Here is a 22,190-nt window from a genome sequence, read left to right as displayed (position 1 = left end):
TTGCTCCCAGACCTCAGCAAAGAAGATGGTGCTCTGCTTCCGAACATCAGCAGAGAGTAGGGTCCTCTGCTGCTGTATCCCAGCAGAGAATAGGGTCATTTGTTGCCGGACTCCAGCAGACAGGAGGGACCCTGCTGCTAGACCCAAGTACATCACGGAAGAGTGTCCTCTGGTGCTTGACCCTAGTAGGAAAGGAGGCTCCTATGCTCCCTGACGCTAACACTGAGGAGGGACCTCTGCTGCCAGACCCCAGCAGAACAGGAGTGTCCTCTACTGCTTCCTCTGTTTGATGCCCACCCGGAGAGGAGTGTCCTCTGCAGCTTCCTCTCTGCTGGGGTACAGCAGAGAGGAGAGTCCACTGGTGCCGGACCACAGCAGAAGAGGAGTGTATTCTCCTGCGTCCTCTCCCTGGGGTGCAGCATGAGGTGAGGGTCCTCTACAACTTCTTCTCTGCTGTGGTCTAGTAGCAGGGGAGAACCTCATTGCAGGGGTCCCGCAGAAGAGGAGGGTCATCTGCTGTTGGACCCCGGAAGGCAGGAGGTTCCCCCCCTGCCATACCCCAGCAGGGAGGAAAATCCTCTGCTGCCCCCCTCAGCAGCAGAGGAGGATCCTCTGGTGCCAGATCCCAGGAGCAGAGGAGTGTCCTCTGCTTCCAGACCCCAGCATGGAGGAGGGTCCTCTGTTGCAGGAACCAAGCAGAGAGGAGGATTCTTTGCTACCAGAACCCAGCATCTGAGGGGGTTCCACTTTTGCCAGACCCCAGCAGGGGAGGAGTGTCCTCTGCTTCCAGACCCCAGCATGGAGGAGGGTCCTCTGTTGCTGGAACCCAGTTGAGAAGAGGGTCCTCTGCTGTCGGATCCCAGCAGGGAAGAGGGTCCTCTGCTGCCTGACCCCAGCAGGGAGGAGTCCTCTGCTGCCAGACCCCAGCAGAGAGCAGGGATCTCTGCTTCATCCTCTCTTTGGGGTCCAGCAGGAGACGTGGATCCTCTGCATCTTCCTCTCTGCTGAGGTCCAGCTGCAGAGGAGGGTCCTCTGCGGCTGGACCACAGCATGGAGGAGGTATCTATGCTACTTCCTCTCTGCTCCACCCCAGCACTGTGGAAGTTCCTCTGCTGCCAAACAACAACAGGTTGGAGGGTCTTCTGCTTCCAGACCCCAGCAGAGAGGAGGGTCCTCTGCTGCCAGACCCCAGCAGAACAGGAGGTTCCTCTGCTGCTTCCTCTCTTTGGTGTCCAGTAGGAGAGGAGGGTCCTCTGCTGCTTCCTCTCTGCTGGGGTCCATCAGCAGACGAAGTCCTCTGCTGCTGAAATCCAGAAGGAGAGGAGGGTCCTCTGCTGCCAGACTCCTGCAGAGGCATTGTCCTCTATTGCTTTCTCTCTGCTGGAAACTAGCAGAGACGAGTGTCCTGTCGTGCTAGACCCCAGCAGAAAAAAGGGTCCTCTGCTGATGGACCAAAGCAGCTGAGGAGGCTCCATTGCTGCCGGACTCCAACAGCAGAGGAGGGTCTTCTGTCTGCACCGAAGCAGCATAGGATGGTCCTCTGAGGATGGACCCCACCAGCAGAGGAGGGTCCTCTGGTGCCAGAACCCAGCAGCAAGGAGGGTCTTCTTCTACCGGACCCCAGAAGCAGAGTAGGTCCTGTGGTTCCGGACACCAGCTGCAGAGGAGGGTCCTCTGTGGCTGCTGGACCCCAGCAGCAGAGAGGAGGGTCCTCTGCGGCTTCCTCTCTGCTGCGGTTCAGCAGAGGTTGGTCCTTTGGTGCTGGACCACAGCAGAGAGGAAGGACCTCTGATGCTTACTCTCTGCTGCTGTCCGGCAGCAGGGATGAGGGTCCTCTGTTGCTGGACCTTACAGGGATTAGGGTCCTCTGCTGCCGCACCCAAGCAGGGTGGAGTGTCGTCTGCTGCCGGTCCCCAACAGGCAGGATGGTCCTCTGCTGCTGAACCCCAGCAGGGAGGAGGTTCCTCTGCTTCCGGATTCCGGAAAGTTTTCTGGGTACCTCATCTGCGAACCATCAGTGCTAGTCAGCTGGTGTGTAATTCCAGTCTCAGAGGGTCCATGGACACGCTGACGTGGGACCCTACATTCCACAGGGATTGGGGAATGCTGAATTAGGATCAAGGTCCAAGAGGGCTCGTGGGTACACAGACATGGACCCAAGGTCTCACGGGGCCCATGGGCACACTGATGTGGGATTCCAGCTCCCAGAGGGTCCGTGTGCACACTCACATGGGATTCCAGCTCCAATAGGGCTCGTGGGCTTACTGACAGGGACTCCACATCCCTCAGGGCCTCTGAGGACCGTGACGTGGAACTCCAGCTTCTAGTTCTCCTTGTGCCCTAGGTTGTACCTTGCTGGTGAAGACAGACAGCCACTTCCTAGCACAGAGACCTGGTCTGATGCAAGGCCACAAGCGTCCTCCACCCCCTCCTGATCCTTCATATGCGGGCTGTTTGGCCTTGGAGCCCAATCGTCAAGGGACACATATAAAGGAATTCTGTCCAGGATTCCCACCTGACACTAGGATGGCTGGGGCAGGACCTTCTAGTGCTCAAAATGCCTCAGCCAACCAGGGGTAGAAAGGGCAGCTTATGCGTCCTCTCATGGACAGCAGGACTCACTGCAGGACGCTCCTCCAGGCTCTCCTGCACAAACAAGGGAAACAATCCCAGCCTAAGAGAAATTCACTCTCAAGGACACTCTTTGGAGCGGTTGCACAGAAGTCCCAGGACAGAAGCCTTACGAATACCCTTGGGGTCTGCATTGGCAGACAAAAGCAGTCTAGAGCCACAGCACCCTCCCTACCTCCCAGGACAGCAGCTTTCTTTCACTTCCTTCCCTCCTGCATGCCTGTCTGGATCTGTACTGTTTTGTTTGAAGCACAAAGGAACAGACAGGGTGAGTCAGAATCTTTCTTGCATCTGCTGGCTCACTTCCACCAGGACCACCATCACAGCTAGATGTGGCTGGGCCAGGACAAGCCTGGACACCAGCAGCTTCCTCAACATGTCCCACAGGGGCACAGCACACAGGGGCACAAGCCCATGCGCCATCCTCCACTACTCTCCCAGCATCATCAGCAGGGAGCTAGACTGCAGGGGAAGCAGTCAGGACTTGAAGCAGCACCCATACAGGCCATCTGCCTGGCAGGCTGAGGCTTGAGGCCCTCGGACACCACGTAGCACCACCCCAACCCGCTCCAACGATTCCACCCCTAGCTGCATTCTTCAGCAGCCCCTTCACCAGGCCCGTGAATGTACTTGTCCTCCAGTCTTGCATAACTTTTGCTGTTGCGTGATGAGAGAGCAGAGGGCACCAACATGGCATGCAGGCATGCTGCTACTCTACCTGTCTAATGAGATGGACCTCTGTGGAGAGTACACGTCAGCTGTTGAGGTGTCTTGTGGCAGGTGGCACATCAGTGGCAGCTGATGGTCCCCAGGTGGCCTGCAAGAGAAAGAGTCTTGAATCCAGGATGCTCCTGGAGGATGGTGAAGCATTCCCTGGTGAACGAAAGGCCAATGGCATTTGGTAGGGGGTTGTGGGGCCAAATTCCTGCCTCCAATGCACACGATGGCGATGCCTGACCCCCCTCCCCCAAGTGTTTCCTAGGATGCCCTGAAGAAGGCAAAATGGTCCTCATGAGCCCATGCCTGCCCATGGCATGGGAGGGCCTATTTTGTGCAGGCCTTGGTTGCTCCCAGGCCACCGTCCTACCTGCTGGAAAGTGGGACTGCATGTCCCAGGGTGCTCTCGCAGAAGCTAAGGCCTGGGACTTCCTATTCCAGATGACTGGTGTCCTTTGGTGCTTACTTGTCCTTCCACTGTTCCATTCTTTGGATCGCACAAGCCCAGACACCACCCAGCTAGGCAGAGGAAGGCCGAGTGCTGTATCACCCTAACTGCCACCCCACACATGCAATAATACACGAAGGCCTCTCTGCAGCCCATCGGGGAGCAGTTGCACTTGCTAACGAAAGCCCAGGCCCTGTCCCCAAGGGTGCTTTGTGATGAAGGGGTGTAGTGGCAAGGTTTCCTGTGAGCTCATCCGCGAAAGATCAATGCTAGCCAGTCAGTGAGTAACTCCAGGCACCAGAGGGTCCTTCTGCACACTGACGTGGGACTCCAACACCCAGAGTGCCTGTGGGCACACTGACGTTTGTATCAAGCTCCTACAAGACCCATGGGCACAGTGACATGAGACCCCAACTCCCAACAGGACACATGGGCACGCTGAACTAGGACTCAGTCCCAGAGGGCCCATGTGCACACTGACATGGGTCTCCTGCTCTCAGAGGCCCATGAGCACGCTAATGTGAGTCTCCAGCTCCCATAGGGACTCTATGCACGCTGACATGGGACTCCACCTACCACAGGACCTCTGGGTGCCCTAATGTGGAACTCCAGCTCCCAGCACTCTCCCCATGTCCTATGTGATATCTTAATGGTGAAGGCACACAGCCACTTCCTAGCACAGAGGTCCAGGCTGATGCAAGACCACAATCATCCTCAACGCCCTCCTGGACCTTCGTTTGCAGGCTTTTCAGTCTTACCCCAATATTCAAAGGACAAGTATTCAGGAACACTCTCCAGGACCCCCACCTGACACTAGGATGGCTGGGGCTTGGCTGTCTAGTGTTCAAAGGGAATGAGCCCAACCAGGGGGAGAAAGGGCAGCTTATGCACCCTCTCATGGACAGCAGGACTCACTGCAGGACGCTCCTCCAGGCTCTCCTGCACAAGAGAAACAAACCCGGCCTGATAACAGATCGAAACCTACATCCAGAAACCTTCAAACGTTTGGAAGAAAATGTTGGAAACACACTGGAACACTTAGGGGTAGGCCCTCACTTCCTAAAAAAGACTCCAGATGCAGTAGAAATCAAGACCAAAATAAATAATTGGGACCTCATCAAACTAAGAAGCTTCTGTACAGCTAGAGAAACAATCAACAAAGTAAAAAGGCAACCCACAGAATGGGAGAAGATCTTCGCACACGACATAGGTGATAGAGGGCTAATATCCAGAATATACAAAGAGCTACAAAACAACCAAAATGTCAAAACAAACAAGCCACTCAAGAAATGGGCACGGGAAATGGGCAAACACTTCACAAAGAAACAAACCCAAATGGCAAATAAACATATGAAAAAATGCTCAAGTTCCCTGGCAATAAGGGAAATCCAAATTAAAACATCAATGAGGTACCACCTAACGCCAGTAAGACTGGCCCACATGAATAAAAGCACCAACAACACTTGTTGGCGAGGTTGTGGGGAAAAGGGAACCCTACTCCACTGCTGGTGGGGCTGCAGGCTGGTACAGCCTCTATGGAAATCAGTATGGAGAATATTCAAACAACTCAAATTCAACATACCGGATGATCCAGCAATAGCACTCCTAGGAATATATCCAGAACACTTGTTCTATGAGAAACCAACATGCACTCCTATGTTCATAGCAGCACAATCAGCAATTGCAAAAACATGGAAACAACCAAAATGCCCATCAACAGAGGATTGGATAAGAAAGCTATGGTTCATCTACTCCATGGAATACTACTCAGCTATTAAAAAAAACAAAATGCAGTTCTTTGTGGCCAAATGGGCCAAACTGGAAACCATAATGCTAAGGGAAAGGAGCCAATCCCAAAAGGTTAAATACCACATGTTTGCCTTAATTTAAGATGATATGATGTTATGTATAACATGTTATGTTTTGAATGTTATATGTTGTGTGTAAACTAAAATTGAAGTATAGGTGAGGTGGTCACAGAAGGTGGCTGGGAACTCACATTTACTTTTAACATAGTGGTTACTCATTACTATGTCAATTAATTCCATAATGATGTAAATTTTTGCTGATGGTATGTTGGAGCTTTCAATTGACTGGGATGATACTCTGCTGGCTCTGTCATCAGACCAGAGAGGGTATACCTAAGAAGCCGTTGAACTTGACGGAACAATAAGATGCTGGACTCTATGTTTGGTATACGCTTGCAATGGGGAAATCTCAACTGAACTTGAGCTGTGGTTATGCAACAAGGTGGAGGAATCCACCATGGTGGGAGGGTTTAGGGAAGGGTGGGGAGAACCCCAGTATCTATGTAACTGTGTCACATAATACAATGTAATTACTGAAGTTAAATAACAAATAATTAAAAAAAAAAAAAAGAACACACTTTGGACATGTTTCACAGGAGTCTCAGGGCAGAAGCCCTACGCGCACCCTTGAGGTCTGCATTGGCAGACAAAACAGTCTTCAGTCACAGCACAGCATACAGCACACAGCACACAGCACACTCCCTGCCAGGAGGCCAATAGCAATCTCTCTCTTCCTGCCTTCTTGCCTGCCTGCCTGAATCTGTCCTGTTTGCTTGGAGCAAACAGGAACAGAGAGGGAGAGAGAGAGCAATCTTTCTTGCATCTGCTGCCTCTCTTCCCCAGGGACAACCACCAGAGCTAGATGTGGCTGGGCCCGGACAAGCCCGGGAACCAAGAGCTTCCTCCACATGTCCCACAGGGGCACAGGGCCACACTGGCACAAGACCCTGCGCCATCCTCTGTTGCTCTCCCAGCACCATCGGCAGGGAGCTGGACTGCAGAGGATGCTGTCAGGTCTTGAAGCAGCACCCATACGGCTGAACTGCACACAAGCCTCACAGGCTGAGGCTTGACACCTTAAGACCCCTCCCCAACCACAGAAACCCGCACCACCCGACTCCATCCCTTACCAGTTTCTTCAGCACCTCCTTCAACAGGCCGGTGAATGTACCTGTCCCCCTTGCTGGCACAACTCTGCCTATTCCGTGCTGAGAGAGCAGCGGGCACCAACAAGGCATTCAGGCATGATGCTGCTCTACCTCTCTTGGTGAGAAAGCCTCTGTGGAGAAGACACGTCAGCTGTTGGGGTTTCTTGGTTCAGGTGGCACATCAGTGGCAGCTGATGATGCCTAGGTGGCATGCAGGAGAAAGGGTCTTGAATCTAGGATGGTCCTGGAGGAGGGTGAAGCATTCCCTGGTGAACGAGAGGGCAATTGCATTTGACATGGAACTCTGGGACCAAATTCCTGCCTCCAATGCACACGACACATGTTTAATATGATGCCTGTAGAATGGGATATGGTTCCTGTGATCCCATTCTTGAAGATGGCATGGAAGGCCCTCCATTTTGCAGGTTTGGTGGCTCCCCATCCACCATCCCTGCTAGTCAGTGAGAATGCATGTCCAGGGTGCTCTTGCAGCAGCTAAGGCCTGGGACTTCCTATTCCAGATGACTGGTGACCTCTGGTGCTTACTTACCATCCACCTGCTCCTGGCTTAGGAGCCCACATGCCCAGATTCCACCCAGCTAAGCAGAAGAAGTCCGAGTGGTGTATCACACTAACTGCCACTCCACAAATGCAAAAATGCACAAAGGCCTCTATGCAGCCCATCAGGGAGCTTCACCACTTGCTAAAGAACACCTAGTTCCTGCCCCTAATGGTGCTCTGTGAGGAAAGAGAGTGGTGTAAATGTTTCCAAGGATCTCATATGCAAAAGACCAGTGCTAGTCAGCTGTTGAGTAACTCCAGGTCCCAGAGGGTCCATGGGCACACTGACGTGGGACACTAGCACACAGAGGGCACGTGGACACAATGACCTAGGATTTCAACTCTCAGAGGGACCATGGACAAACTGATGTGAGTCTCCATGTTTCAGAGGGCCCTTGGAGAGACTGATGTGGGACTCCAGCTCCCACAGGGCCTCTGGGTGCCCTGACGTGGAACTCCAGCTCGCAGGTTTCCCCAGTGCCCTCTGATGTTCCTTGCTGGTGAAGGCACACAGCCACCTCCTAGCACAGAGGCCTGGGCTGATGCAAGGACACAGGCAACCTATACACACACCTGGACCTTGGTATGAGGGCTGTTCTGCCTTGGACCCCAATATTCCAGCATTCTGTGTCCAGGAACACTGTCCGGGAGCACCACCTGACGCTAGGATGCCTTGGGCCAGGCCGTCTTGTGCTCAAAAGGCCTGAGCCCACAAGGGGTAGAAAGGCAGCTTTGCATGCTCTCTAGTGTACAGATGAACTCACGGAAGGACGCTCTTCCAGTCTCTCCTGCCCAGACATGGGAATCAAACCTGGCCTGAGAGAAATTCACTATCAAGGACACTTTTTGAAGAGGTTTCACAGGAGTGCCAGGACGGAAGACCTACGTATGCCCTTGGGGTCTGCATTGGCAGACAAAAGCAGTCTAGAACCACAGGACACAGCACACAGCACACACCCACCGAGCTAGGCAGAGGAATGCCGCGTGTTGTATCACCATAACTGCCACTCCACACATGCAAAAACACATGAAGGCCTCTCCGCAGCCCATCAGGGAGCTGCTCCACTTGGTAAAGAAAGCCAAGGGCCTACCTAGGGTTGTTCAGCTAGGAAAGGAGGTGGTGTAAATGTTTCTGGGGACCACATCTGTGAAAAATCAGGGCTTGTCAGCCTGTGTGTAACTCCAGGTCCCAGAGGGTCTGTTGGCATGCTGATGTGGGACTCCAGCTCTCAGAGGGCCTGTGGGCACGCTGATGTGGGACTCCAGCTCCCAGGTTTCTCCCCGTGCCCTAGGTTGTACCTTGCTGGTGAAGGCACACAGCCACTTCCTAGCACAGAGCCTCAGCCTGATGCAAAGCTACAAGTGTCCTCCAAACCCTCCTGGACCTTGGTATGAGGGCTGTTCTGCCTTGGACCCCAATCTTCCAGCAACACATATCCAGGAACACTGTAATGGACCCCCACCTAACACTAGGATGGCTCTGGCTGGGCCTTCTTGTGCTCAAAAGGCCTGAGGACAACCAAGGGTAGAAAGGGCAGCTTTACGCACCCTCTCATGGTCAGCAGGACTCATTGCATGACGCTCCTCCAGTCTCTACTGCACAAACAAGGGAAACAAACCTGGCTTGAGAGACATTCACTCTCAAGGACATTCTTCGGAGAGGTTGCACAGGAGTCCCAGGACTGAAACACTACACATGTCCTTGGGGTCTGCGTTGGCAGACAAAAGCAGTCTAGAGCCACAGACAGCACACAGCACACTCCCTCCCAGGAAGCCAGCAGTTTTTTTTCTCTTCCTTCCTGCCTGCCTGTATCCCTCTGTCCTGTTTGCTTTGAAGCACAGAGGAACAGAGAGTGAGACAGAGCAAACTTTCTTGCATCTGCTGGCTCACTTCCACTAGAGCCAGCTGTGGCAGGGCCAGGACAAGCCCAGGAACCAGGAGCTCCATTCACATGTCATAAAGGTTCACGGGGAACAGGGGCACAACCCCTGCACCATCCTCCACTGCTCTCCCAGGATCATCAGCAGGGAGCCTGATTGCAGGGGAAACAACCAGGACTTGAAGCAGCACCTATACAGGCCATCTGCCTGGCAGGCTGAGGCTTGACACCCTTGGACACCACACTGAGGCCCCAGAAGACAGGGTTCCTGAGGTGGACCCTCTCGCTGAGGCCCCAAAAGAGAGAGAAGGTCAGGTAATGAGGATCTCTCTCGATGAGGCCCCAGCAGAGGGGTTCCAAGGGGGACCCTCTCATTGAGGCCACAGTAGAGAGAGAGGAGGTGTCCGAGAGGAACACTCTCACTGAGGCTCCCGCAGAGGGCGTCCCGAGGGGTACCTCTTGCTGAGGCCCCAGCAGCCAGGGAGGGGTCGCCAGGATTCCACCTCGCTGAGGCCCAAGCAGAGGGTGTCCCGAGGGGGACCCTCTCACTGAGGCCCCAGCAGCCAGGGAGGGGTTTGCCGGGGTTTCCTCTTGCTGAGTCCCCAGCAGAGGGTCTCCTGAGATGGACCTTCTCATAGATGCCTCTGGAGATAGGGATGGAAGAGTGGGGGCAAAGGGTCCCTCTCACTGAGGTCCAAGCAGAAGGGGTCCGAGGGGGACCCTCTCGTTGAGGCCCTAGCAGAGTGGGTCCCTAGTGGCGGCAAAGGCAGAGGAGGGGGGTCCGAGTGGGACCCACTTGCTAAGGTCACAGCAGATAGGGAGAGGGGCTTTGGGTGTCCCTCTCGCTGAGGCCGCAGCAGAGGGGGACCCGAGGGGGACCCTCTCGCTGAGGCCCCAGCAGAGATAGAGGGAGGGATCCGAGGGGGACAATCTCACTGAGGCCCCAGCAGAGTGGGTCCCAGGGGGACCCTCTTGCTGAGGCCTCAGCAGAGAGAGAGAGAGGGGGTCCGATGGGGACTGTCTCGCTGAGACCCCAGCAGATCTCACTGAGGCCCCAGCAGAGTTTGTCCCGAGTGGGACCATCTTGCTGAGGACATAGCAGAGAGAGGAGGCTCCAAGGAACACCCTCTCGCAGAGAGCCCAGCAGAGGAGCTCCCGAGGGGGACCCCATCGCCGAGGCCCCAGCAGAGAGGGAGGCAAGCTCCAGGGGTCCCTCTCACTTAGGCCCAAGCTGAGGGGCTCCCGAGGGGGACACTTTCGCTGAGGCCCCAGCAGGGAGAGACAGAGAGAGGGCGGCCGAGGGTCCCTCTCTCTGAAGCCCCAGCAGAGAAGAGAGAGAGAGAGGGGTGCCAATGGTCCCTCTCGCTGAAGCCCCAAGAGAGAGTGGGGGTCCCGAGGAGGACCCTCTCACTGAGGCCCTAGCAGAAACAGACAGAGAGAGAGTGGGGGACGAGGTTCCCTATTGCTAAGGCCCCAGAAGAATGGGTTCGGAGTGGGACCCTCTCGCTGAGGCACCAGCAGCTTGAGGGTCCCTCTTGCTGAGGCTTCAGCTGAGGGGGTCCCAATGGGTACCCTCTTGCTGAGGTCCCAGCAGACAGAGATGGGTGGTCTGAGGGGGACCCTCCCACTGAGGCCCCAGCAGGGGAGGTCCCAAGGTGGACAATCTCGCTGAGGCCCTAGTAGAGGGGTTCCCGAGTGGTCTCTTTTGCTAAGGCCCAGCAGCGAGGGAGGAGTCCCCAGGGGTCCCTTTCGCTTTGGCCCCAGCAGAGGGGGTCCGTAGGGGATCCCCCACTGAGGCCCCAGCAGAGAGAGGGGGCCGAGTGTCCCACTCCCTGAGGCCCCAGCAGTGAGAAGCGGGGGTCCAAGGGCTAACTTCCTTCAGAGGCCCAACAGAAGAGAGAGGAGGGTGCCAAGGGTCCCTCTAGCTGAGGCCCCAGCAGAGGGTGTCCCGAGGGGAACCCTCTCGCTGAGGCCCCAGCAGTGAGGGAGGGGGCTCCAGGGAGCCCTCTCGCTGAGGCCCCAACAGAGGGTGTCTTGAGGTAGTTCCTCTCGATGAGGCCCCAGCAGATGGGGACCAGAGGATGACCCTCTCGCTGAGGCTCCAGCAGAGACGGAGGGGGTCCCGAGGGGGAGCCTCTTCCTGAGGCCTGAGGAGAGGGTGTCCCGAGGGGTACCTTCTCACTGAGGCTCCAGCAGAGAGAGAGGGGGTGTCCAAGGGGGACCCTCTCACTGAGGCCCCAGCAGAGATGGAGGGATGCTTGGTGGTCCGTGTCACTGAGGCCCCAGCAGCTAGGGAGGGGGTTCCAGTGGTCCCTCTTACATAGGCCACAGCAGACGGGATCCCGAGGGGGACCCTCTCTCAGATGCCCAAGCAGAGATAGAGGCTCTGGCTCAGAGGGTCCCTCTCACTGAGGCCCCATCAGAGAGAGAGAGAGAAAGGGGGTGGTTGTGAGTCCCTCTCGCTGAGGCCCCAGCAGAGAGAGAGGTGGGGTACAAGTGGCACCCTCGCGATGAGATCCCACCAGAGAAGAACAGAGAGAGAGGGCAGCAGATGGTCCCTCTCCCTGAAGCCCCCACAGAGGGGGACCCGAGGGGAACCTCTTGCTGAGGCCCCAGCAGAAAGAGAAAGAGAGAGAGAGAAAGGAGGGCCGAGGGTCCCTCTCACTGAGACCATAGCAGAGAGAGAGGTGGGTTCGGGGTTCCCTCAAAGATCCCAGCATCGAGGGAGTGGGGCTACAGCTGTCCGTCTCGCTGAGGCCCCAGCAGCGAAGAATGCGGTTCCGAGGGGGACCCTCCCGCTGAGGCCCTAGCAGACTGGGTCACGAGGGGACCGGCTGTTGCAGCTCACTTGGAGAGTGAATCATCGGACAGAAGATCTTCCTCTCTGTCTCTCCTCCTCTCTGTATCTCGGACTCTGAAATGAAAAAAAATAAAAGTCCATGAAGCCCTCTTGGTAGCTCATCAGAGAGATGCTCCACTTGCCAAAGAATGCCCAGAGCCTGCATCTCAGGATGCTCTGCAAGGAATGGAGGTGGCGGTAAGGTTTCCCAGGACCTCATCTGGCACAGTACAACCCCAGTGGGCTGGTATGTAACACCAGCTCACAGAGGGCCTGTGGGACGCAGGTGCAGGATTCCAGCTCTCAGGGCCTCCAGGATGCTGGTGTTGGACTCCAGCTCCCTGAGGGCCTGTGGGCATGCTGACATAGGACACCACCTCCCAGGGTTCTTTAAGTGCCTTGCTCTTAAAGGCACCCTGACACTTCCTATCACAGAGGCCTGAACTGATGCTAGGCCCCAAGCGTCCTCCACCCCTCCCGGGCTTTGGTATGTGGGCTGTTCGGCCTTGGAGCCCTGATCTTTCAACAACACGTGTACCAGAATACTGTCTGTGACCCACACCTCACCCTAGGATGGCTCGGGTTGGACTGTCTAGAGCTCAGAAGGCCTGAGCTCACCAGGGGTAGAAAGGGCAGCTTGGGGCCCGGCGCCGTAGTCTAGCAACAAAAGTCCTCGCCTTGAACGAGCCAGGATCTCATATGGGCACCCGTTCTAATCCCGGCTGCTCCACTTCCCATCCAGATCCCTGCTTCTGGCCTGGGAAAGCAGTCGAGGACGGCCCAAAGCTTTGGAAACTTGCACTCACATGGGAGACCCAGAAGAGGCTCCAGGTTCCTAGCTTTGGAACAGCGTGCACCAGCTATTGTGGCTCACTTGGGGAGTGAATCATCGGAGGGAAGATCTTCTCTGTCTCTCCTCCTCTCTGTATATCTGACTTTGGAATAAAATAAATAAACCTGTAAAGAAAACAAAAGGAAAAGAAAAGAAAAGGAAAAAAGAAAAGAAAGAATGGCGGCTTTGTGCGCCCTCTCGTGGCCATCAGCACTCAGTGCGGGACGCTCATCCAAGGCTCTCCAGCATGGATGAAGGTCCTCTGCTGCCGGACCCCAGCAGGGATGAGCATCCTCTGCTGGCAGACTCAAAAAAAGAGGAGGGTCCTCTACTGCCGGACGCCAGCACAGAGAAGGGTCCTCGGATGTTGGACCCCAACAGAGAGGAGGTCATCTGGTGCTGGATCCTAGCAGAGAAGAAGGTCCTCTAGTTCCAGAACTCAGCAGAGACGAGGGTGCTCTGCTTCTGGACCCCAGCAGAGAGGAGTTTCCTCTGCTGCTGGACCACAGCAGAAAACAAGGCTCCCCTGGTGCTGCACTACACCAGTAAGGAGGGTCCTCTGCTGCTGAACCCAAAAGAAGAGGAAGGTCCTCTGCTACGGGACTCCAGCAGGAGAGAAGGGTCCTCTTCTGCTTCCTTTCTGCTGGACCCCAGCAGAGAGATGGGTCCTCTCATGCTAGACACCAGCAGAGAGGATGGTTCTCTGCTGCTTCCTCTCTGCTGGGGTCCAGCAGAAGAACAGGGTCCTCTGCTGTCGGATGCAGCAGCAGTGTAGGGTCCTCTACTGCCGGACCCAGACAGAGAGGAGAATTTTCTGCTGATCCACACCAGCAGAGACGAGGCACCTCTGGTGGTGTACTCCAACAGAGAGGGGTGTCCTCTGGTGCCGGGCCTAAGATCATAGAGGGTTCTGTTTTGCTGGACCCAAGCAGCAGAGGGGGGTCCTTTTCTGCCTGACCCCAAGAGCAGAAGAAGGTCCTCTACTGCTGGACTGCAGCAGGAAAGTGTCCTCTGCTGCCAGATTCCAGCAGGGAGTAGGATCGTCTGCTGCCGGAACCCAGCAGAAGGAGGGTCCTCTGCTGCCAGACCCCAGCAGCAGCAGAGGGGGGTCTTCTAGTGCCATACCCCAGCAGCAGAGGGGGGGTCCTCTGGTACCAGAAAACAGCAGCAGAGGAGGGTCCTCTGGTACCGGACTCCAAGAGCATAGGAGGTTCCTCTGCTGCCAGACCACAGCAGGGAGGAGGGTCCTTTTCTTCCGGATACAGGCAGGGAAGAGGATTGTCTGCTGCCGAACCACAACAGCAGAAGAGGATCCTCTGGTGCTGGACCCGAGCAGTGGTTGAGAGTCCTCTTCTGCCGGAAACAGCAGGGAGGAGGGTCCTCTGCTGCAGGACGCCAGTAGAAGAGTAGGGTCCTCTGCTGTGTCCTCTCTTTGGGGTCCAGTAGGGAATGAGGGTCCTCTGCAACTTCCCCTATGCTGTGGTCCAGCAGCAGATAATGGTCCTCTGCTGCAGGGGTCCAGCAGGAGGGGAGGGTCCTTGGCAGCTTCCTAACAGCTGGGGTCCAGCAGCAGAGGCAGGTCCTCTGCTGCCTGACCCCAGCAGCAGAAGGCAGTCCTCTTGTGCTGGACCCCAGCAGAGTAGAGGGTACTCTGGTGCTGAACCCCAGCAGGAGAGGAGAGTCCTCGGGTACCGGACCCTAGCAGCACAAGTGGTTCCTCTGGTGCCGGACCCCAGCAGCAGAGGGGGGTCCTCTGTTGCTGGACCTCAGCACAAAGGGGAGTCCTCTGGTTCTGGACCTCAGCAGCAGTGGAGGCTCCTCTGCTTCCGTACCCAAGCAGCAGAGGATTGTCCTCTGCTGTAGGACACCAGCAGCAAAGCAGTGTCCTCTGCTGTCGGACCCAACAGAGGAGGGTCCCCTGCTGTTGGACCCCAGCAGAGAAGAGAGTTCTCTGCTGCTGTAGGACCCGAGCAGCAAAGCAGTGTCCTCTGCCGTTGGACCGAGCAGAGAGGAGTTTCCTCTGCTCCTGGACCCCAGCAGAAGAGGATGGTCCTGTGCTGCATCCTCTCTTTGGGGTCCAGTAGTGGACGATGTTCCTCTGCAACTTCCTCTCTTCTGTGATTCAGATGCAGAGGAGTGTCCTCTGCTGCAGGGGTCCAGCAGGAGAGGAGGGTCCTCTGCTGTTGGAAACAAGCATAAAAGGAGGGTTCTCTGCTGCAGGACAGTGGAGGAGAGGAGGGTCGCTGCTGCTGGACCCCAGCATTTAGGAGGGTCCTCTTGTGCTGGACCTCAGCAGAGAAGTGTGCCTCTGGTGCCAGACTCCAGCAGCAGATGGGGGTCCTCTGGTGCCGGACCCCAGCAGTAGAGGAGGCTACTCTGTTACTGGACACAGTAGAGAGGGGAGACCTGTGGTGCAGCCAGACCCCAGCAGGGAGCAGGCTCTTCTGCTGGCGGACTCCAGCAGGGATCAGGGTCCTCTATTGCTGGACCCCAGCAGGGAGGAAGGTCCATTACTGCTGGATGACAGCAACAGAGAAAGGACCTCTGGTGCCTGACCTGAGGAACAGAGGAGGGTCCTCTGTTGCCAGACCCCAGCAGGGGGGAGAATCCTCTGCTGCCAGACAACAGCAGCAGAGGCGGGTCCTCTGGTGCAGGACCACAGCAGCAGAGGGGGTTTCTCTGGTACTGGACCACATCAGAAGAGGGAGTCCTCTGCTGCCGGACCCCAGTAGCAAAGAAGGGTCCTCTGCTGCCCAATGCCAGCAGAACAGGAGGTCTTCCTCTGTGTCCTATTTTGGGGTCCAGTAAAGGATGAGGCTCCTCTGCATTTTTTCTCTGCTGAGGTCCAGCAGCAGAGGAACATCCTCTGCTGCTGGACCCCAACAGCAGTGGAGGGTTCTCTGCTGCCAGACCCCAGCAGGAGATTATTGTTCTCTGCTGTCGGTCCCCAGCATCAAAGCAGTGTCCTCTGCTTCCAGAACCCGCAGAGAAGAGGGTCCTCTGATATCGGACCCCAGGAGCAGAGGAGGGTCCTGTGTTGTCAGACCCCAGCAGAGAGCATAGCCGTGTCCTCTGCTGTTGGATCCAGCAGAGAGGAGGGTCCAGTGCTGCTGGACCCCAGCAGAGAGCAGGGTTCTCTGATGCTAGACTCTAGCAGAGAGTTGTGTCCTCTAGTGCTGGACCGCAGCAGCAAAGGAGGGTCCTCAGGTTCCAGACCCCAGCAGCTGAGGAGGGTCCTCTCATGACGGACCCCAAGAGAGAGGAGGGTACTCTTCTACCGGACCGCTTCAGAGAGGGGAGTTCTCTGATACCAGGCCGCAGCAGAGAGGAGGGTCCTCTATTGCTGGACCCCAGCAGAAGATGAGGGTCCTCTGCTTCGTCCTCTCTTTGGGGTCCAGTAGAAGACGAGGCTCCTCTGCATCTTGCTCTCTTCTGTGGTCCAGCAGCATAGAAGTGTCCTCTGCTGCAGTGGTGCAGCATGAGAATAGGGTCCTCTGCTGCTGAAACCCAGTAGGCAGGAGGGTCCTCTGCTGCTGGGCACCAGAAGGGAGAGGCGTCCTCTGCTTCCAAACCCCAGCAGCTCAGGGAGGTCCTCTGCTGTCAGTCCCCAGCAGCGCAGGGAGATCCTCTGCTATCAGACCACAGCAGCAGAGGGAGGTCCTCTGCTGCCAGAGCCCAGCAGAGAGTAAGGTCTTCTACTGCTGGACTACCGCAAATAGCAGGGAATTCTGCTGCCACACCCCAGCAAAGAGTAGGGTTCTCTGCGGACAGAACCTAGCAGAGAGGAGGGTACTCTGCTGCCGGACCCCAGCAGAAGAGAAGGGTCCTCTGCTGCTGGACCCCAGTAGAGAGAGGAGTCTTCTCGTGCCACACCCCAGCACGGAGGAGGGTCCTTTGTTGCCGGATGCCAGCTGGGAGTGTCCTCTGGTGTCAGAGCCCAGCAGCAGAAGAGGGTCCTGTGTTGCTGGACCCCAATAGCAAAGGGGGGTCCTCTGGTGCCAGACCCAAGCAACAGATCTTCCTCTTCTGCCAGACACCAGTAGCAGAGGGGGGTCCTCTGTTGCTGGACCCCAATAGCACAGGGGTGTTCTCTGGTGCAAGATACCTGCAGCGGAAGGGGGTCATCTGCTGCTGGACCCCAGTGGGGTCGAGGGTCCAATGCTGCCAGACCCCAGCAGGGAGGAGTGTCCTCTGCTGCCAGACCACAGCAGAGAGGATGGTCCTCTGCTTCCGGACACCAGCAGAACAGGATGGTCCTCTGCTACTTCCTCTCTTTGGTGTTAGGCAGGACAGGAGGCTCCTCTGCAGCTTCCTCTCTGCTGGGTTCCAGTAGCAGAAGAGTTTCCTCTTCTGCAGGGATCCAGCAGAAGAGGAGGGTCCTCTCCTGCTGGACCCCAGCAGAGAGGAAGGTCCTGTACTGCTCCCTCGCTGCTGGACCCTAGCAGAGACAAGCGCCCTCTCCTGCTAGACCCCAACAGAGAGGAAGGTCCTATGGTGCTGGACCACAGCAGAGATCAGGGTCCTCTGGTACTGGACCCCAGCAGAGAGGGGAGTCCTTTGCAACTTCCTCTCTGGTTTCGGACCCCAGCAGCAGAGGATGGTCCTCTGGTGCCAGACCACAGCAGAAAGGATGGTCCTCTGCTATTGTACCCCAGCAGAGAGGAGGATCAGTGACTGCCAGACGCCATCAGACAGGGTGCTCTGCTGTCGGACATCTGCAGAGAGGAGGGTAATCTGCTGCCGGACCCAAGCAGATAAGAGGGTACTCTGCTGTTGGACCCCAACAGACAGGATGGTCCTCTGCTGTTGGACCCCAGTCCATTAGAGAGGAGGGTCCTTTTGCTACTGGGTCCCATTAGGAGAGAAGGTTTCTGTGCTGTTTGAGGCCAGCAGGAGAGGACGGTCTTCTGCTGCCGGACACCAGCTGAGAGGAGAGTCCTCTTCTACTTCCTCTCTGCTGGAATCCAGAAGACAGGGGGTTCCTCTGCTGCAGGACCCCAGCAGAGAGTAGGGTTCACTACTGCTGGACCCCAGCAGCAGAGGAGGATCCTCTGCTCACGGAACAAAACAGAGTACAGGGGCTTCTGCTGCCGGACTCGAGCAGAGGGGTGTCCTCTGCTACCGGACTCCTGCAGTGGAGGTTGGTCCTTGGGTGCCAGATTCCAGCAATGAGGAGGGTCCTTGGCTGCTGGATTCCAGCACTGAGGTTCCTCTGCTGCAGGATCCCAGCAGGAAGCAGTGTCCTCTGATGCCGGACTTCAGCAGAGAGGAGGGTATTATGGTGCTGGACCCCTGGAGAGAGGAGGGATCTCTGCTGCTTCCTCTGAGCTGAGGTAGAGCACAGAGGAGGATACCCTGGTGCTGGACCCCAGCAGAGAGGAGGGTCCTCCGTTGCTCAACCCAAGCAAATAGGAGGGTCCTCTGCTGCTTTCTCTCTGCTGGGGTCCAGCAGAGGAGGGTCCACTGCAGCCGGACCCCAGCAGCAGAGCAGGGCCCACTTCTTCTGGACTCCAGCAGCAGAGGATGGACCTCTGCTTGCGGACCACAGCAGCAGAATAGTGTCCTCTGCTGCCGGACCCAGGAAGCAGAGGAGGGTCCACTGCTGCTGGACATTAGCAGAGAGGAGGGTCCTCTTCGGCTTCCTTTTGGCTGATGTGCAGCAGAGAGGAGGGTCCTCTGCTGCTGGACCCCAGTCCATCAGAGAGGAGGGTCCTCTGCTACTGGGTTTCAGTAGGAGAGTAGGGTCCTCTGCTGCCATAACACAGGAGGGATGAGAGTTATTTGCCGCTGGACCCCAGCAGCAGAGGAGGGTCCTCTACTGCTGGACCGCGGCAGGGAGGTGGGTTCTCTGCTGCCGGACCGCATCAGAGACGAGGTTCCACTGCTGCCAGACCCCAGCAGAGAGGAGGGTCCTCCTGTGCTGGACCCCAGCCGAGAATATGGTTCTTTGCTGGCATACCTGAGCAGAGACAAAGGTTCTATGCTGTCGACCCCACCAGAAGCGGAGTGTCCTCTGCTGCCAGATCCCAGCAGCAGGAGTGTGTCCTCTGCTACTGGACACCAGTAGCAGAGGAGGGTTCACTGCATCTGGATCCCAGCAGAGATGACTGTCTTCTGCTACTCTACCCTAACAGAGTGAGGGTCCCAGGTGCTGGACCCCAGCAGAGAGGTGGGTCCTCTGGTGCCATCCCCAGCAGCAGTTGAGATCCTTCGCTGCAGGACCCCTGCTGGGAGAAGGATCCGCTGCTGCCAGACCCCAGCAACAGAGGAAGGTCCTCTGGTGCCAGACCCCAGCAGTAGAGGAGTGTCCTCTGGGCCCAGAAACCCAGCAACAGGGAGGTGGGTCCTCTGGTGTGGAACCCCAGGAGTGGAAGAGGATCCTCTGGTGCAGGACCACAGAAGAGAGGAGGGTCCTCCACTGCCAGACCCCAGCAGAGAGGAGGGTCCATTGCTCCCAGACCTTAGCAAAGAAGAGGGTGCTCTGGTGCCGAACATCAGCAGAGATTAGGGTCATTTGCTGCCGGACTCCAGCAGACAGGAGGAGGTTCCTCAGGTGCTGGAGCCCAGCAGAGAGGAGGGTCATCTGCTTCTTCCTCTCTGCTGGGGAAAGGCAGCAGAGGAGCGTCCTCTGCTGCCGATTCTCAGCATCAGACTAGGGTCCTCTGCTGCAGGACCCCAGCAGGGTGGAGGCTCCTCTTGTGCCGGAACCACGCAGAAGAGAAGGGTTCTCTGGTGTCAGACCACAGAAGGAGAGCAGGGTCCTCTTGTGTTGGACCCCAGCAGGAGGAGGGTCCTCCACTGCCAGACCCCAGCAGAGAGGAGGGTCCTCTGATGCTTCCTCACTGCTGGGGTCCAACAGTAGTGGTGGGTGCTCTACTGCTCGACCCCAGCAGAATAGGATGGTCCTCTGGTGCCAGACCCCAGGAGAGAGAAGAATCCTCTGCTGCCAAACCCCTGCAGAGGAATGTCCTCTGGTGCTGGACACCTGCACTGGAGGTGGCACCACTCTTGTTGGACCCCAGATCTGAGTGGGTTCCTCTGCTGCTGGACAACAGCCGGGTGGAGGGTCCTCTGAGGCAGGACCCCAGCAGACAGAAGGGTCCACTGCTGCCAGACCCCAGCAGGAAAGAGTGTCCTCTGCTGCTGAACCTCAGCATGGAGAAGAGTTATCTGCTGCCAGACCCCAGCTGGGAGGAGTGTCCTCTGCTGTCGGACACCAGCAGCAGAGCAAGGCCCTCTGCTGCTGGACCCCAGCAGGGTGGAGGATCCTCTGCTGCTGAACCCCAGCAGAGTGGAGGATCCTCTGCTGCTGGATCCCAGAAAGGTTTCCGGGGACCTCATCTGCAAAAGATCACTGGTAGTCAGCTAGTGTGTAACTCCAGGTCTCAGAGGTTCCATGGCCACGCTGAGGTGGGACTCCAGATCCCCCAAGATTGGGGAATGTTGAATTAGGATCGAGGTCAAAGAGATCCTGTGGGCATGCAGACATGGGACTCCAGGTCCCACAGGGTCATAGGGCACACTGGCATGGGATTCCAGCTACCAGAAGGTCTGTGGACACGCTCACATGGGACTCCAGCTCCCATAGGGCTCGTGTGCTTGCTGACGTTGGGCCTCTGGGGACCGTGACGTGGAAGTCCAGCTTTTAGTTTTCTCCCTGTGCCCTAGGTTCTACCTTGCTGGTGAAGACAGACAGCCACTTCCTAGCACAGTGACCCGGCCTGATGCAAGGCCACAAGCATCCTCCATCCCCTCTTGATCTATCGTATGCGGGCTGTATAGCCTTTAGCCCAATCTTCAAGGGACACATATAAAGGAATTCTGTCCGGGATTCCCACCTGACACTAGGATGGCTGGGGCTGGACCTTCTAGTGCTCAAAATGCCTCAGCCAACCAGGGGTAGAAAGAGCAGCTTATGCGCCCTGTCGTAGACAGCAAGACTCACTGCAGGACGCTCCTCCAGGCTCTCCTGCACAAACAAGGGAAACAAACCAACCCTAAGAGAAATTCACTCTCAAGGACACGCTTTGGAGAGGTTGCACAGAAGTTCCAGGACAGAAGCCCTACGCACACCCTTGGGGTCTGCATTGGCAGACAAAAGCAGTCTAGAGCCACAGCACAGCACACAGCACACTCCCTACCACCCAGGACAGCAGCTTTCTTTTGCTTCCTTCCTTCTTGCCTGAGTGCCTACCTGGATCTGTCATATTTTGTTTGAAACACAAAGGAACAGAGAGGGAGAGAGAGCGCAATCTTTCTTGCATCTGCTGCCTCTCTTCCGCAGGGACCACCACCAGAGCCAGATGTGGCTGGCCCAGGACAAGCCCGGACACCAGGAGCTTCCTCCACATGTCCCACAGGGGCACAGGGCCACAGGGGCACAGGGCACAAACTCCTGCAGCATCCTCCGCTGCTCTCCCAGCACCATCATCAGGGAGCTGGACTGCAGAGGATGCTGTCAGGTCTTGAAGCAGCACCCATACAGTTGAACTGCCTCACAGGCTGAGGCTTGACACCTTAGGACCCCTCCCCAACCACCAAAACCCGCACCACCCAACTCCATCCCTTACCAGTTTCTTCAGCAGCTCCTCCAACAGGCTGGTGAATGTACCTGTCCCCCTTGCTGGCACAACTTTGCCTGTTCCGTGCTGAGAGAGCAGCTGGCACCAACAAGGCATCCAGGCATGCTGCTACTCTACCTCTCCTGGTGAGAAAGCCTGTGTGGGAAAGACACGTCAGCTGTTGGGGTTTCTTGGTTCAGGTGGCACATCAGTGGCAGCTGATGGTCACAGGTGACCTGCAGGAGAAAGAGTCTTGAATGCAGGATGCCCCTGGAGGAGGGTGAAGCATTCCTTGGTGGGGCTTAGCAGGGATTCCCTGCTCAGAAGGCCCTCTGCTGCTCTGCTGCTCTGCTCCTCTGCTGCTCTGCTCAGCGACCCCACCCCCTCCTTGCGGGGCCGCCCGGCTCAGAAAGGGCTCTGCTGGAGGACCCAGGCCCACTCCTTGCGGTTCTGCCCCGATCCGAAGGCGCTCTGCTGCTGTTCTGCTCTTCTGTTCTCCTGCTCTGCTCCACTGAGCTCCACAACCCTGGCCACCTCCTTGCCATGCCTCCCTGCTCCAATGTGGCTCTGCTGCTCTGCTGCTCTGCTGCTCAGCTGTGCAACACCAGGCCCCTCCTTACGGGATCCCCCCTGACTGTGCTCCGCTCCGTGACCACCTTCTCTGCTCAGTTCCGGGGCTCTGCTCCCCTCCACTCACGGGACCCCCCTCTCTGCTCCATTCCGGGGCTCCCCTCCCGCACGGGCCCCCCAGTCTGCTCAGATCCA

The sequence above is a fragment of the Ochotona princeps genome, chromosome 1 (genome assembly GCF_030435755.1).
Source record: "Ochotona princeps isolate mOchPri1 chromosome 1, mOchPri1.hap1, whole genome shotgun sequence".
Taxonomy (NCBI): domain Eukaryota; kingdom Metazoa; phylum Chordata; class Mammalia; order Lagomorpha; family Ochotonidae; genus Ochotona; species Ochotona princeps.
This window is presented reverse-complemented; position numbering follows the sequence as displayed.